At 35.9% G+C, this 17119-nt stretch overlaps 1 protein-coding gene and 1 long non-coding RNA gene across 51 annotated transcripts in view; one reads left to right on the plus strand and one right to left on the minus strand.

The window, feature by feature from the left end:
- The window catches only part of ANKS1B (ankyrin repeat and sterile alpha motif domain containing 1B), a 1062966-nt gene that overhangs the window by 528328 nt on the left and 517519 nt on the right, over nucleotides 1-17119 (plus strand). The gene's annotated exons all lie outside the window — the stretch shown is intronic.
- LOC146403538 (uncharacterized) lies at nucleotides 10360-15893 on the minus strand. Its single transcript, XR_014804306.1, has 2 exons — nucleotides 15469-15893; nucleotides 10360-13623 (listed from the first exon to the last, which is right to left on the minus strand). It is a non-coding gene; the product is annotated as an uncharacterized LOC146403538 (long non-coding RNA).

Raw genomic sequence — 17119 nt, forward strand, 5'->3', positions numbered from 1 at the left:
AAGTAAAGGGAAAGCAACCCAGTCTGAAGGGAAGGCGAGTGTAAACACAGTGCAAGTTGCCTGCACTCAGGGCACTGAATCATTTGATGCGGCTGAATCCTAGGGTACTCCTAGCAGGGACTAGCAAGACATGAAGAGGTGAAAGTAGATGAGAATATTTTACAGAAACTTTAGAATTTACTCCTTATGGGTAGGTTGAGATCTAAAATCACTGTTATTTATAGGCCTGTCCAACTAAATGGATGCCAAAGACAGTCTTACGAAGGCTCATAAATACATTTACTCTTGACTCATCTGTGATAAAAATATTTACTTTCCCATTCATTCATTAGGTTAATCTTTATTTGTCCACACATAGTATAATGTATTAGTCCACTCAGTGTTTATAAAAGATGGGAGGGCTCCTTTGTGAAAGGTAGTGAAATGTAAATATGGTCTATGTAGTTGTTTGTAATAGCATCTTTTGAAAATTCATATAAGTTGATTTACTTGGAACAGACTGGTCTAAAATGTAACAGTTTGAGACAAGCAAAAATTGATTTCATCACTTCTATGCAGGTGCCATATAGGGCTTCTTATTACCAATTCACCGTTCAAAAACAGCAGGTAATAAAAGTGAACACTTTTATATTAAAAAGTGGAAGGAACAATGTTGACCTCTGCCTACCTATAAAACTCCCTAGATGTTACCAGTGTATTTTGTTGATTCATTTGCATTTCTTACATCATTCTTTTAAGATCAGGACTCCTATTTGCTGACTCTGACAGATAGCCTTTGGTGCAAAAAGGTGCATCCATTAGAGAACAGCAGTCCCAGTGGTGGGCTCAAATGAGAAATGGCTCATTTAATCCAGGTAGCCTTTAGCCTAGAAAACTGTAAGAATCATCCCTAAGATTTATTTCAGTGCCATTATTAAAATCTATTCCTAAAATTCCACCAAATGCTTCAAGTATGCTCTCTAATAAAACTCGTTATCATATTTTTTTTTCATTTTTTCTTGCCATGTAGAATGGAATAGTGAAGTTTGCTTTGAGGGAAAAATAATGCTCTAAAATTTGCACCCGTCAAGAGGGAATCATTCATCTCTGTCATTCAACACTATAAAAAGATGAAATATATAACAGTAAAAAGTACCATGTTCCTCTTTCCCTCTCACCCTGCACTTATTTTTGGTATGCTTCTGACTTGTACATTGCATGCACTTCAAAAATGTTTTATGATTATAAAATTTAGTGAAAAGCTTCTGAACATTTTGACCATTCAAAAATACCTTGAACATTTTAAAAATGTGGGCAGATTATTAATCCAACATCCTGAGCATCTTCCAGTTTGAGTAATTATATACCACCTAGCTAGGTTCCGCCTGGTAGTTTCAATTTGAATACAGATTTTCCTCACTTCCAGTTCTAAATTCTGGGGGTGTTTATTTCTATACACCACAGATACCTGACTGTAACACCAGTTTCTCTCTATACTCATCAGTTTTTATGAAGCTGAGAAAAATATACTTTATACCTTCATATGTATGCCCCCTTTTTTACAAAACACATTTAACAGGTATATCCAGTGGCACCATCTATAATGGCTTTCCTTTCTCTTTAACTATATGGAAGTTATGTTTGCTTAAGAAGTAACAAGAGTACAAGAACAGATGAAATTTGAAATATTACCATCTGAAAATACATTATGTAATAAAGAAATGACAACCACCACCATAATTAATTAATTAATAGATAATATTGTATGAACACTTACCATAGGTCAGGCATTCTTCAAAGTGTCTTAAATGTTATAACTCATTTGATTCTCACAAAGGCTCTTTTAGGTAAGTGCTATTATTTTTCCCTTTTTAAATATGGGGATAATAGGGCATGGAGATTTTAATACTTGCTGAGAGTCATATAAGCAGTAACTGACAGCTGTGATTCAAGCCTAGGTAAACTGGCTACAGTGTTGATGCTTTTACTAGTTAGTTTCTCCAGAAACACAGAACTATTAAATACACAGAGATAGAGATAGATGAAGAGATAGAAAGTGATTTATTATAAGTAGCTGGCCTACATGATTGTGGAGGTGGGCAAGTTCCAAGATCTTCAGGGTGAGTTGGCAAACTGGAGTCCCACAAGAATGGATAACTTAGTTCTAGTCTGTATCTGAAGGTCTAAGGACAAGGAGAGCTAATGGTGTGGTCCAAAAGAAGGCAGGCTCAAGAACCAGGAAGAACTGATGTTTCACTTCAAGGCTGAAGGCAGGAAAAGAGCTGATGCTCTCATCTGAAGGCATTTAGGCATGAGAAATTCTCCCTGCCTGAGGGAGGGTCAGCCTTTTCATTCTGTTCGGGCCTTTGACTGATTGGATGAGGCCCACCCACGTTAGAGAGGGCAATCTGCTTTACTCAGTCAACCAAGTTAAATGTTGATATCGGCCAAAAACATCCTCACAGAAACACCCAGAATAAATATATTTTGCTACCCATGTCCCAGCCAAATTGACACATGAAATTAACCATCACAATACTCTTAACCTGTGTTCTGGTATTTCAGAGTTATGTGGTATCTCAAGATGAAAGATAATAGATGAGTATTCTCCCATTTCAAACCATGAATTAGACGCTTGTAATTATTTCTTTAGGCAAGATTGATTATAAAACATAAATCCAAATATTTTGAAGGCAGCTTATCTCTAGACTATCTTAAATCAAACCCTCGACATAGAATCATGGCCAAAAAAGATAAGAGCTTTGGTTTTCTAGATTTTCAAATGCTAAGAATCCATGTTCCCTAGGAACGCTATGTGGATCCACATAAAGGAACTTTCAAAAACCATTTATAGTAAGTTTTCCCTCTTATATTGCCTCTTCACTTTGAACTCATGAGCATTAATAGAAAATGAGCTTTATAGATTTTAAATAATGTTCCTAAGAGGACACCATGGTGTTTAGCCAAATGAATATTGCTCATAAAATTGCCTAGACTTATTTAAAATGCTGTAGAGCCTCACTCTATTTTTTTCTTGTGGCTACATTGATTATAATATTCAGTTATTATAAATTGTTATTAGAATTCAGTGTTACTAACAATGAAAACTTTAGTTACTGTCCTGAAATAAAATGGACAAAGTATAAGTACCTATATCTATATTCTTCCTTATATGTGTATGTAGAAATAAGTATGTACATATTTGTTTGTGTGAGTAGATAGATGCTTTGTGTAAATTTGTGGGTATACAGATATACCCACCTATACATTTAGATGCTCCACTTGATCCCAAACGGCAAGACTCATGCTTTGTATTTTCTACTTTGAAAATCCTGTCCTGAGCAAGATTTTTAGTTTATAATATCAAAATTCATGGGGCAATGAAAATTAACCAGTTGTTATCATAGGAATACAAGAACATTTCAACATGTGGAGAAGTAGTAATGTCAACAGGGTAAAGGAGAAAAACATATAATTATCCCAGAATGTGCTATGTGCTTGTGATTCATTAGTAAAACTCCACATACATGAGATTAAAAAATAAACTATTAAGAAGCTATAAATAGAAGATAATGTCTTTAAAACAATAAAAATTATCTATATAGAACATATAGCAAATATGTACCATTTTATATTCAAATATACTGGATCCTAGATGATGCAATAAGATGAGAAATAAGGGGCATACTGGTTGTAAAGGAAGACACAAACTGAAATTACATGTGGTCTATAAGCTTATCCATCAAATATCCAAAAGAAACTACAAACTATTAGAGTGTCTTAACAAAGTTGCTACATGTAACATTGGTATTTTCAAAATCCAATAGCATTCTTACATACCTGTGATAGTCTCATATATATGAGATACATATTATATGTATAATAAATATATACTTTTTTCAGCATTTGATTATCAGCATTTTATTATATATATTTCTACTATATAGCAGGGTGACCCAGTTACACTTACATGTATACATTCTTTTTTCTTATATTACATGTTCCATCATAAGTGACTAGACAGAGTTCCCAATGCTATACAGCAGGATCCCATTGCTAAGAAGGCAACATTCTGTAACTACTTATCCCAAGCTCCCAGTCCCTGGCACACCCTCCCCTTCCCCCCGTGGAAAACACAAGTCTATTCTCCAAGTCCATAATTCTCTTTTCTGTGGAAATGTTCCTTTGTGCCATGTATTATATTCCAGTTATAAGTGATATCATATGGTACTTTCTCTTTCTGACTTACTTCACTCAGTATGAAGAGTCTCTAGTTCCATCCATGTTGCTGCAAATGGCATTCTTTTGTTCTTTTTTGTGGCTGAGTAGTATTCCATCATGTATCTATATATACACCACATCTTCCTAATCCAATCATCTATCAGTGGACATTTGGGTTGATTCCATGTCTTGGCTATTGTGAATAGTGCTGCAATGAACATGTAGGTGCATGTGTCTTTTTTAAGGAGAGTTTTGTCCGGATATATGCCCAAGAGTGGGATTGCTGGGTCATATGGTAGTTCTATGTATAGTTTTCTAAGATACCTCCATACTGTTCTCCATAGTGGTTGTATGAGCTTCCATTCCCACCAACAGTGCAGGAGGGTTCCCTTTTCTCTACACCCCCTCCAGCATTTGTTATTTGTGGACTTATTAATGATGGCCATTCTGACTGGTGTGAGGTGGTATCTTATGATTGCTGGGAACATGGACAGCTGCATGCAAATCAATGAAACTAGAACACACTGTCATACCATGCACAAAAGTAAACTAAAAATGGCTGAAAGATTTAAATATAAGACAAGACACCATCAAACTCCTGGAAGAGAACATAAGCAAAACATTCTCTGACATCAACCTTACACATGTTTTCTCAGGTCATTCTCCCAAAGCAACAGAAATAAAAGCAAAAATAAACCAATGGGACCTCATCAAACTGACAAGCTTTTGCACAGCAAAGGCAACCAAAAAGAAAACAAAAAGACAACTTACAGAATGGGAGAAGATAGTTTCAAATGACACAACTGACAAGGGCTTAATCTCTAAAATATACAAACAACTTAGACAACTCAACAGCAAAAAAGCCAACAACCCAATTGAAATATGGGCAAAAACCTGAATAGACATTTGTCCAAGGAAGAGATACAGATGGCCAACGAGCACTTGAAACAATGCTCAACATCCCTGATTATTAGAGAAATGCAAATCAAAACTACCATGTATAATAAATATTATAGACATATAGCTCACATTTAAGATATATCTATATTTATATATATCTCCTTCTTTCTTTCACAATAGCGACAAATCTATAAATTACCTAGGCATAAATCTAATAAAAGATATGCAAGACCTTTGTGAGAAAACTACAAAACTTTGTGAAAGATATTAAAGATGTGAATAAATGAAGTGATATACTATATACAAAATGGGCTAGCTCAGTATCATAGAGATGGCATTTATCTCCCCATTTAAAATCTAAAACCACTGTAATATTTCAACCGAGTTTTTCATAAGCCTTGACAAGCATATACTAAAATTGAGGAAGAACAAAGAACCAAAATGCGTCAAAATGATTTTGGAAAATCCTGGAGGATTGTCTTACCAGATGCCAGAACTACAGTTATTAAGGTGATGTGGAATTGATACAAAAATAGACCAAGTGATGATGACATGGAAAAGAGAACCTGGAAGCAGAACTTCCAGGGAAGTTAAGGATAAAGTCCTGGGTAGTACCTACTTGGTATAATAAAATATTATTTTACAATATTTGCTTATTAAAAAAAAAAGCCCTGTGGCATAGCGGGTTAAGGGTCTGGCATTGCCACAGCAGCGGCACAGGCTGCAACTGCAGTGTGAGTTTGATCCCTGGCCCAGGAACTTCCACATGCCCCAGGTGCAGTCAAATAAATAAATAAATAAATAAATAAATAAAACCCTTGTGAAGCTCTTCACCAATCCAGAGCATGAAAAAAAATGATAAATAACAAATTTAGGGATGGAGGTGGGAAAATAGATTAAAGAGTGATGTACAGAGTGCTTCAAATGTATTCGTGATACAGTATGTCTTAATAATCTGAAACAAATTCATAAAACTGTGTGATTCTTCCTCATTATGCTTTCACATAGAATTTTAATATTTAAATATGTTTTTAAAAAATGAATGTGAAAACAAAGTATAGTCACCTCCATGTAATATATGCTAAAATAAGCCATATTCACTTATTCATTCAATCATTTGTTTGATAAACTGCCATCAGAAGATGGTTGATAGAGAACAAGCTTTAATTGATACTGAGCTATACTAAACCAGTGATTGAGAGTGGATTCTCTGGTCTCAACTCTGCAATAAATTGACTATGTGACCTTGGGCAAGAATTAGCCTCTTAAGAACTTGCCTTCTACTGGAGTTGAAAAGGTTGGGCTAGATCATCTTTGAGGTAGCAACCTTCATCTTGCACTTGACATTGTTGAGGGAGCAGTACACAAAAGATGTAGCAGAATGACCACTGAACTACTTTATCAACAGCTCCACATGAATCTCTAATAACTCTTGGTGATGAACTTAAGGAATTTCTATATTGGAGCAGAAGACTAAGGCCTCTTTCTCTTCCTGCCCTTCCCCAACCATGCCTTCCAAAAATCTAAATGATGGGTCTAAACTCTAAATGGTGGCTGCCACAAATGCTTGTGTATAGTCAAAATGTTGCATGAATGTAATGCGTCCCCCAAAGTTGTGGTTCAACTTCTGTTATGGGAATAGAAGTTAAAGTGAAATAGATTTCAGCTCAACAAAAGAGGACATTTTACCAGTTATGTAGGCTTCTAGGAAGGAATTCTCTGACCTAAGAAGAAAGGAGTTCTCCATTACTGGAGTCTGAATGCTCTGTGGCAGTGAAGTTGCCCATTAATTCAAGACTTAAATAGAAAGATGGACGGGTGATCTCTTCCTACTTCAGGCTTCTCTGATTTCAGGAAATGTACCTTGATTTTTCAAGCCTTCTTGTATACTGATGAATGTAGAGAGTCTCCTAAGACAGAGATTTGACTTCTGATTTTAGCTGTAGACTATCAGTTAGCTTCCCAAGAAGAATTTTGATGAAACAAGAATTCCTTTTTGCATCTGTATTTCTAAGGACTGTGAGAATCTGAACCTCTATATCCCTTTTATTTATCCCTAAATATATTGTTTTTCTCTGCCCTTTAACTTCAAGAAGGATCTACTTCTTTTGTTTATTTATTTATTATTTTTTAGGGCCATGCCCACAGCAGATGGAAGTTCCCAGGCTAGAAGTCCAATCAGAGCTGCAGGTGCCAGCCTACACCACAGCCACAGCAACGCGGGATCTGAGCTGTATCTGCCACCTACACCACAGCTCACAGCAATGCCAGATCCCCAATCCACTGAGCGAGGCCAGGGATTGAACCCACATCCTCATAGATACTAGTCAGATTTGTTTCTGCTGTGCCACAATGGGAACTCCCAGGAACTACTTCTTTTAGATCTAAGATTTCCACAGACCTTCATCCTGTTGTTAGAAAGCATCACCATCGTAGGTAAACACTTCTTTGAGACTGTTACATCATCCAAAGCTTTTGCCATCAACTTAGTGATAGTCCTTATCTGAATCAAAGAATTAAGAAACACGTCAATTTCATTTACATATCAGCAGAAAATGTATAATATATATAAAATAGAAAATGCATCTTTTTATTAATCCAAGAGAGTGTCAAAGTACAAATTCATTGCTAAAGATTTAAGATGACTCTAGTAAATTTAACTAAAGTGTAATATTTTGTATATTATAAATGACCAGCACCAGAGCCTATGATAGACAGAAATCATTCAGCCAGCCAGGCAACTCTCAATTATCTATTGATATATTAGCCTAAGGTGGCATTAAAAAACAGGGGGGGGGGGCATTGTTAGAATCCAAGAATATCTCATCTTATTCATTCTTGTCAGCCTCCTTTTGAAACAAATCTCTCTATAGAGCTGTCAGCAATAGCAACATTGTCACATACAAGTTTCACCTCCTATCTCACTCTTTCTGAGAGGCAAAAACCTCATACAAGAAAATAGTAGGAGGGAGAGAGAAGCCAAGAGTCAGCACTTCACAGGAAGTGCTCAGTTAACAGAAACATGATGGCTAAGGGAGAGCAAAAAAGACTGCTCCAGTGAAACCCAGGCACCCAGGAAGGACTTCCCTGCCCCCTTGTTTAAAATACTCTCTACCTCCTACTTCGCTTTATTTTTCTTCATACAACTTATCAATAATGAAGTTATTTGTGTGATTACTTTTTTATTGTCTGTTTACCTCTCTAGAGTATTAACACCTTGTATAGCTCACTACTGGAACCACAAGATTTAGAATAATGCCAGCATGCCTCATTAAATATTTGTTTTAGTTAAATAGATGTGGATATATAGATGATTGATTAATTGATTAATTGGTATCTAGAGCCCCAAGTAGGGAGTTGACTAAGAAAATATTTAGATTATTTTTCTTCTTGAATAGAAAACTATTTTGGAACAAATGGCATATGGCCGACAGAACCCACATTTGATCTATAATGAATTTTCTAAATTTAGATTTTTAAGGCAAGTCCACATCTTCCCATGATGTACATCTCTTTTCTATATAATAAATGCAGTGTTTTAGATCAGCGGCAACTGAGGAGTATATTTCCAGTTCATGACTCTCGGGGAGGTTGCTTCCTTGCCACAGTTAAGTAATATATGACTTTTATTCCCACATGACCATTCTGACCAGCATATGCATTTGCTGGGATTGCTTAGTAACCTGGTGGCCCTTCTTCATATTTATCAAAAGCAAAAATTTGAACCCAATTATCCTAAAGAACACGATACCTAATCTTCTGGACCTCTCATGGCACTAGATTTTAGGTCCTTTTGAAATTTAGTATTATGCCTTGCTTTTAATATCATCCCTACTTTCAGCATGCTTTGGGTTATTTAAAATGTATCTTATTGATTAGATGGCTGACAATGGGCAAGTCTAAACTAAAATCAGTTTGCATTCATACTGATAAGTGATACTGGAAAAGTCATTTAATAGAGGGGAATTAGAGAGATTCTTAGATGAAATTGTTTTCTTTCAAGTTACTGTAATAATTCATATACCTGGCACATCCTTGAAAAAAATGTCATATTTACTCTTTATTTAGTCCCTGCCTAAAAATCTGTATACCAACCCCCACTGACCTCTGAAGCCTATTTTCAAGGGGAATCAGAAAAACTTACTTTAGTTGAGTTTTCTTGACATTAATAGCCAAATAAAATGAAATGCTAGCTCTGCTCTTGCTTTAATGAAAGGAAAATGGATATTCTTTTGAATACTACACGTGTTCCGGGGAAGAGAGTTTATAAAGCATATTTTAGAAAATAGCTTTATGTTTTTAAAACATAAAATGAGTTTGCTATTTAAATAACATTGCTGTGGCAAAATTCTCTTGTAAATCAAACAATTCTTGTGTCATGCAGATAACCACCACCTCATTTATTCTAAAAAATCTGTTTTTCACATATGAAACCTCTTCACAGTGAAATAAATATTCCTTGTTATCCCATTAGAAAGAGAAACTCTGCAGTGATAAAAATCATGTGACTCTCTTCTTTATATAGACACTGACACAGAGTTAGAAACTAATGATATTCTCTATACCCATTCTCTTTGGGTCTGCTAGGAAAAGCTTTCCCTGCACATGTTTCACATGCCCAAAATCAGCCTGTCTGCTATACTCTTTCCTCTCCACTTGAACAAATTCTGCCCTTCCTTCCCTTTAAATGCAATTGCTTGGTTTCTCCTCAGTCTAACTCTCTCCAACGCTTTGTATTATATATAATATATGGAGAAAGATTATATAGATAGATATTAATGTAACCCTGAACACTTTTGTATGCAAGTGCTATTGAATAGTTGTCATTGTTTTTATGAATTTGGTGTTTCCTATTAACAATTATTGTTATATTTTCTGTTTATTTTTTCTCAAAAGTTTATCTGTATCTTGTTTTAAATTCCATCAGCAAAGTCTATTCCAACAAGTCTATCTGGTTCACTCAGTGCCTGGCCTATAGTATCTACTCAATATTATTGAATGAACCAATGAATGAGTAAATATATTATGTACATTTAATACATAAGTGTATTTTTTAAAATAAATGGTAAAATCTCTTTTATCATAGGATTTCCCATGGTTCCATTTCCATAATTCTAAAATGGTCCATCAAATGCATCACACTTCAAAATTCCTGTTCAGTATCCCTCTGTTTTCTTACTGTGTTAGTATCTACTTATAGACTGAGAAGAGAACTTCGTTTTTCACAAATGTTTTTGTCTGGTCACTAAGTAGCACCGCTTTATCATTTTCCCCAGTCTTTACATCTACATTAAACTTGCAGCTAAACTACACAACCAGGAGTTCCCATTGTGGCTTAGCAGTAACGAACCCAACTAGTATCCATGAGGATGTCGGTTAAATTCCTGGCCTCACTCGGTGGATTAAGAATCGATGTTGCCATGAGCTGTGGTGTAGGCTGGTAGCTGCAGCTGCCATTCAACCCCTAGCCCAGGAACCTCCATATGCCACGGATGTGGCCCTAAAACGACAAAAAACAAATAAATAAACTACATAACCAAACTATACATCTGAACTTTCACATTTGTGCACCGAACCTGATCAGAACTTACCCACTTAGAGAATAAGCAAAAATGAAGCTATGTTGTTCATTTTATCTCCCTCACTTATCTCCTATTAAGTTTTTGACACAGTGTCTTTCTTGCTAAAATTCTGCAGAACATGTGGGCATGAGCCTTTTTATTTGTCTCTAGCTTCCTTTTAAGGGGAAAGTGATGTCCAAATAGGTAAACAAAACAAAATTGTACTGCAGCTGAAATGTAGATGCTCTAGGGAGCTTAATAGGCTTTTGTTTTTTGTTTTTTGTTTGTTTTTCATTTGCAAGTCTGAACTTATGTTCTAATCTCAGCGGATGTTTAGTAAGTGGGAGGATACAAAAGGCCCAATGCAGTGTGTCATCCACATTCCATTTAGTGTTGGAGTGGTAGTTTACCTATAATTACCTATAATACATGTCTTCCTAAAATGACAATGACCTGCATTTATCATATTTAGCAACCACTCATTAGATAGATCTGTAGATCTGTATGAAATCATTTTGGCATCTTATAGGGATCCTTTCCTTAGTCTAATTCTCTTGGAATTTTAATACTCTCAATTAGATTTTCAATTTGTTTCTTTTTAGCATAGCTCTCCCCCGCTCTTTGTAAATTAAGACATTTTTATTTTTCTAAAGCATAGTAATTACCTGGCCATTGCATCGTTTCCATCATTTGTTAGGCTGAACCATTCATGTCAGACTTTTAGCATTCAGTGTGGTTTGCCATTTATATTGACCACAAAGGCAAACTGGATAAACAGATTGGAGAAAGTATGATTTGTCCACCAGAGATAGGAACAGCAATAGGTTCAGATCATTCACTGTCTCTCTAGGAGAAGCAAGAAATCTGTAACGCAGGTGCGCATCACTGGAATTGTGTGCCCAGGGAGATGTCAACAACTAATACCAAAAAGAAAAATTGAATGTGCTTAACAATAGAGGGGAAAAAGGAGATTTTAAAAGGCATTTATTAGGAAAATGTGTTTCATTGGCTGATTAATCTCTTTTTCCTGAATATGGGCATGCATTTGGAATATGATCTTTGGAAAATTAGGTAACTTTAATTTGAAAGTTAGATAAATTTAAGCTAATTTTATGTAATTAACAACAGCAACCACAAACACATTATTCAAAAGCAGTAGGATAGAAACTTAAGATCAAGAAAGATTAAAAAGTATATTACCATTTTCCTTTTGTTGTAGTTTGGAAGGAAAAGAGGAAGATAGTTTATAGAAAGGTTTGAAAATTATGCCTTTATTTCATGTTATGGACATGTTTATGTTTTATACTAACTCATAAGTTCTCCTTCCCACTCTTCACAACTTACAAACATGAGGTAGAATAAATGGCCTATAGTCAAAATTGGGAAAAAAGAACTGAAAGGTTAGTTATAGGCTTGTATTTCACAGATACAAAAATGTTCTAATAACAGCATGTTTAAAAAACAAAAATGTCGGAGTTCCTATCATGGCCCAGCAGAAAAGAATCCAACTAGGAACCATGAGGTTGTGGGTTCGATCCCTGGCCTTGCTCAGTGGGTTAAGGATCCGGCATGAGCTGTAGTGTAGGTTGTAGACGTGGCTCCGATGTGGCATTGCTATGGCTCTGGCGTAGACTGGATGCCGTGGGAGCAGCCCTAAAAAGACAAAAGACGAAAAAACAAACAAACAAAAAACAAAACAAAACAAAAAACCCAAAACAACAACAACAATGTCTATGAAGACAGAAAGTGAGCAATTTTAGTCTCATTGTTCTGGTTACTGAAAGCCTCCAAAATGGAGTCGCAATGGATATAGGAACCATTCTTAATTTTTAATATTAGTATTTTCTAACTTTAAAGTAGAAACCTAAATATAAACTATGTAACCTTTATGTTACTATAGTGATTAAGTATGTAGACTGTGACTAGACAGGATTAAAATCCTCTTCTCTTTACTTACTGGTGTAATCTAGGTGAAATTATTCATCCTGTATCAGTCTGTTCGACAAAATGGAGAAATAAGAGTCCCCACCTTATAAGATTAATGCAAAGATAAAATGAGAGCAGGCATGCTGCCCAGTGCTGGTGCATGAGAAACATTCAATAAATGTTAGCTGCTATAATTATACAAACCATAAATTATGAGTTGTTATGCAAACATCCTATTAGCTCTCATCCTGAGAACTTTTAACTCCAGCACTTCTGAAAGGTGCAAGCAAAAGTACAGGGAAAGTGGACGACTGCCTGGAAGAGCCAAAGGTCTTTACGCAAAGAGCCCCCATCTAGTACCTTAGTGACACAGACTCTCCTTCTACCTCCCACCCTCCCTGCCTTTCTCTCTCTCTCTCACACACACACACACACCCCTACACCTTACATGTTAAAGTAACCTAAGATCATTAAAAGGTGGATTAGGAGTAGTAGTAATAATAATAATAATAAATAGCAAAATCTCTAAGCCACAGGGGAACTTGGTGAAAAATCTAGAGATTTAGATTGATCGTGGAGAGATATATTTAAACACGATTACCATGTTGCCAGTGGGAAGTGCTTCTTAGAATAATCAGGTTTGAGAAGGCTAATAATAGAAGACTAGATCTCTAGTTGCCTCTGAGTCATTTGGCTGAGGAAGGGGAACGTTAAGCCCACCACGAGGCATAAATATTGAATGAAGAACGTAGGAACCATGATGAAAAGAAACCAGAGAAGAGAAGCTCACCATTTTTATGACTTCCCATCTTTTCAACTTGGATTTTCTCCTTCAAGCAATTGGAATGATCAAATCTGGCTTCTTGAAGGATGGGAACTCTGATTTATTTCTTATCCCTATTGCCAACTATAGTTTCTAGTGTGTAACTGGTGCTCGTACAGATTCAGTGGGTTAAATGAATGAAAGTTCTGAGTGAGGGAAATAGCACAATGAGAATAATTTTTTTTTTTTTGTCTTTTTGCCATTTTAGGGCCGCTCCCACGGCATATGGAGGTTCCCAGGCTAGGGGTCGAATCGGAGCTGTAGCCACCGGCCTACGCCAGAGCCACAGCAACGCAGGATCCGAGCCACGTCTGCAGCCTTCACCACAGCTCACAGCTCACAGCAACGCCGGATCCTCAACCCACTGAGCAAGGCCAGGGATCAAACCTGCAACCTCATGGTGCCTAGTCGGATTTGTTAACCACTGAGCCAAGACGGGAACTCCAAATGAGAATAATTCTATATTTTTACTACTACGCAAGATCTTGAGATGGCTTGAGGCTTTATATTTATGATATACGAGCTTCTTAAGGATGGAAAGAATCCTGTTCATACATTTGAAACATGGATATGGCTCAATAAGCTAATTTTGTTGTTTGTTACTTTAAATAATTAAGCACATTAATAAAATACTTCTAATTGTTGCCTCTGTTGTGCCAAAACTATGGCTAGTTTATTTTTAAATGAAATATTATTTTGGATATACTTATAATTTCTCATGGACCTGAAGCTTTCTATTTTTTATTTGTGTAATGTGTGGGGAAGGATATTATTTGTTTCAGTTTATTCATTTTCCTAAAGTCATTGCATTTTCTCTCTCTTATGTGAGATCTCTTTTAAACTCTAACAGAGCTAGCGAGATAAATTTAATGATGTGCAGTTTTAAAAAAACAATCTAGCCCAATAAACATTTGGCAGCCTTAGAGAGAACTACAGCTTTTAAGTAATGGTCAAGGGCCACGGTCTTCCCTGAGAAATATTTCATTATAAGTTAATTTGTGCTAGTTAATATTATAGTATTTCAAGACTAGTTGAATATTTACTTAGAGGCACATTTGTCAAATAATCAGTCATTCATTTGACAAATATTTAGTGTCTGCTTGTCAAAGGTACTTTTTGCTCATAGGGATATGACTGATTAAGACAAATAGGGTCTCTAATTTTATAACTTACATTGTAAATTTGGATAGTCAGCAACTAAATAAACAAGATTAATGAACAAGATTAATTTCAGGTGGTAATTAATGTTATGAAGTCAATAAAGCAGAATGTTTTGATATAATGAGATGACAGATGTGAATTTAAATTGGGTAGTCAGGGAAAGTTATCTCTGAGGATATTACTTTTGAGCTGAAACCTGAATGGCGTAAAAGATCCACTTATGGGGAAATCTGTGCAAAGAGAAAGCAACAAAAAAAATGTAATGGTCTCAAAGTGATAATAATCTTAAAATTTTCCAAGACCAGAAACATCCCACCCTAATCAAAATCCCAACAGGCTTTTGTGTAGAAATTGGCAGGCAGATCTCCAAATTCATGTGTAAATGTAAAGGATGCAGAATAGTCCAAAAACCTTAAGAAAAGTTAAATTTGTAAGATACTAACTTCAAGACTTATTATAAAGTCACAATTTCTAGTACTTGTATCCATATAATGAAATAAATATATCAGTGGAACAGAAGACAAAATCCAGAAATAGATCCATATTTATATGACCAATTGATTTTTTTTTATCAAAGATGTAACTCAGTGAAGAAAGGAAGATCTTTTCAATACATATCCCTAGTCAAATTGGCTATCATTTTAAAACGGCATTGATCCATATCTCACACTATATTAAAAGATTAATTCAGGGAGGTCCTGTTGTGGCTCAGCAGAAATGAATCCGACTAGGAACCATGAGGTTGCGGGTTTGATCCCTCACCTCACTCAGTGGGTTAAGGATCCGGCGTTGCCGTGAGCTGTAGTGTAGGTCGCAGATGTGGCTCAGATCTGACGTTGCTGTGGCTGTGGCCTAGGCCGGCAGCTTCAGCTCCAGTTGGACCTCTAGCCTGGGAACCTCCATATGCCACGGGTGCGGCACCAAAAAGCAAAAAAAAAAAAAAAAAAAAAAAAATTCAAATGGATTATAAACATAAATGTAAAGCCTAAAACATTAAAATTCTAGATGAAAATCTCTGTTATCTTAGATCATGCAAAGATGTGAATGGAAATTATACCAAAAGTATAATCCATAAAAGGAGAATTTGGAGTTCCTGTTGTGGCTCAGTGGGTTAAGGATCTGAATAGTATCCTTGAGGATTCAGGTTTAGTCCCTGGCCAGCTCAGTGGGTGAAGGGTACTGCCAGATCCTTGACCCACTGAGAAATAGGATGCAGATACAGCTCCAATCTGGAGTTGCCATGGCTGCGGCACAGGCCAGTATCTGCTGTTCTAATTCTATCCCTGGGTGGGGAATTTCCAAATGCCACAGGTGTGGCCATTAAAAAGAAAAAAAAAAAAAAGGAAAATTTGTTAAGTCTGGACTTCACTGAAATCAAGAATTTCTGCCTTCAGAAAGATATTGATAAGCGAATAAGACAAATTCCAGCTTGGGGGGATATATTTCCAAATATCATATATGTTATAGGACTTTATAACATAAAGGACTTGACCATGAATATATAAATAACTTTCAGATCCAGTAATGAAACAAAAGCTCAATTTAAAATAAAATGAGCAAAATATTTCAACAGACCCCTCTCCAAGATATATGGCAAATAAGCATATGAAAAAATACTCAACATCATTAGTCATTAATTTAATACACACATATTATGAAGGTAAAATTAAGAAGACTCACATACCAAGTGTTGGTGAGAATGTGGAGCCACCAGAACTCTCATACATTGCTGGTGGAAATGTAAAATGGTACAACCACTTTGGAAAACAGATTGGTAGGGCTTTTAAAAGTTAAACATATACCTACTATGTGGCTCAGCCATTTACTCCTTGGTATTACCCAAGAGAAACGAAAGCATATGTTTATACAAAAACTTGTGTATGAATGTTCATCGCAGCTTTATTTCTAACAATCAAAACCTGGATCATCCGAAATGTTCACCAAAGGCAAATGTATAAACATACGCACTATATCTATTCAATGGAATGCCATTTGGCAAGAAAAAAGAATAAACTATTGATATATGCAACAATATGGATGGCCCTCAAAATGATTATGCTGAATGAAAGAAGTTAGATTTAAAAAGAGCACATACTGTATTATTCCATTTACAAAAAATAAACATCCATTGTGACAGAAAGCAGGTCATCTGTTGCTTGGGGGATGAGAAGGTAAGAAAGGACCTGAGTGAGGAGTTAGAAAATGTCAAAAGAAAATTAGAGACAATAAATACGTCTGTTATGTTGCTTGTGACTATGGTTTCATGAATGTATGCAAATGTCAGAATTTATCATATGACATACTTTAAGTGTATTCAGCTTCCTGTATGCCAATTATATCTATATGTATCAATATAGCTGGAGAGTAGTGAAGGGCGAGAAGGATCCAAGATGAAGTCAGAGACGTGGCAAGGGCTGGATCACAGTAAAACCACAGGGAGGACCTTGGACTTTGTTCCAAGACCATGGAACGATTCTGAGTAGAGAGACGATTTGATTTATAAATTAGAAAGATCATTTTCATACATGAAGAATTAACTATAGGAGGG

The sequence above is a fragment of the Sus scrofa genome, chromosome 5 (genome assembly GCF_054392235.1).
Source record: "Sus scrofa isolate SSC_HxYL_T2T_F1_AM1 chromosome 5, Sscrofa_HxYL_maternal_Yorkshire_Landrace_v2.0, whole genome shotgun sequence".
NCBI lineage: Eukaryota > Metazoa > Chordata > Mammalia > Artiodactyla > Suidae > Sus > Sus scrofa.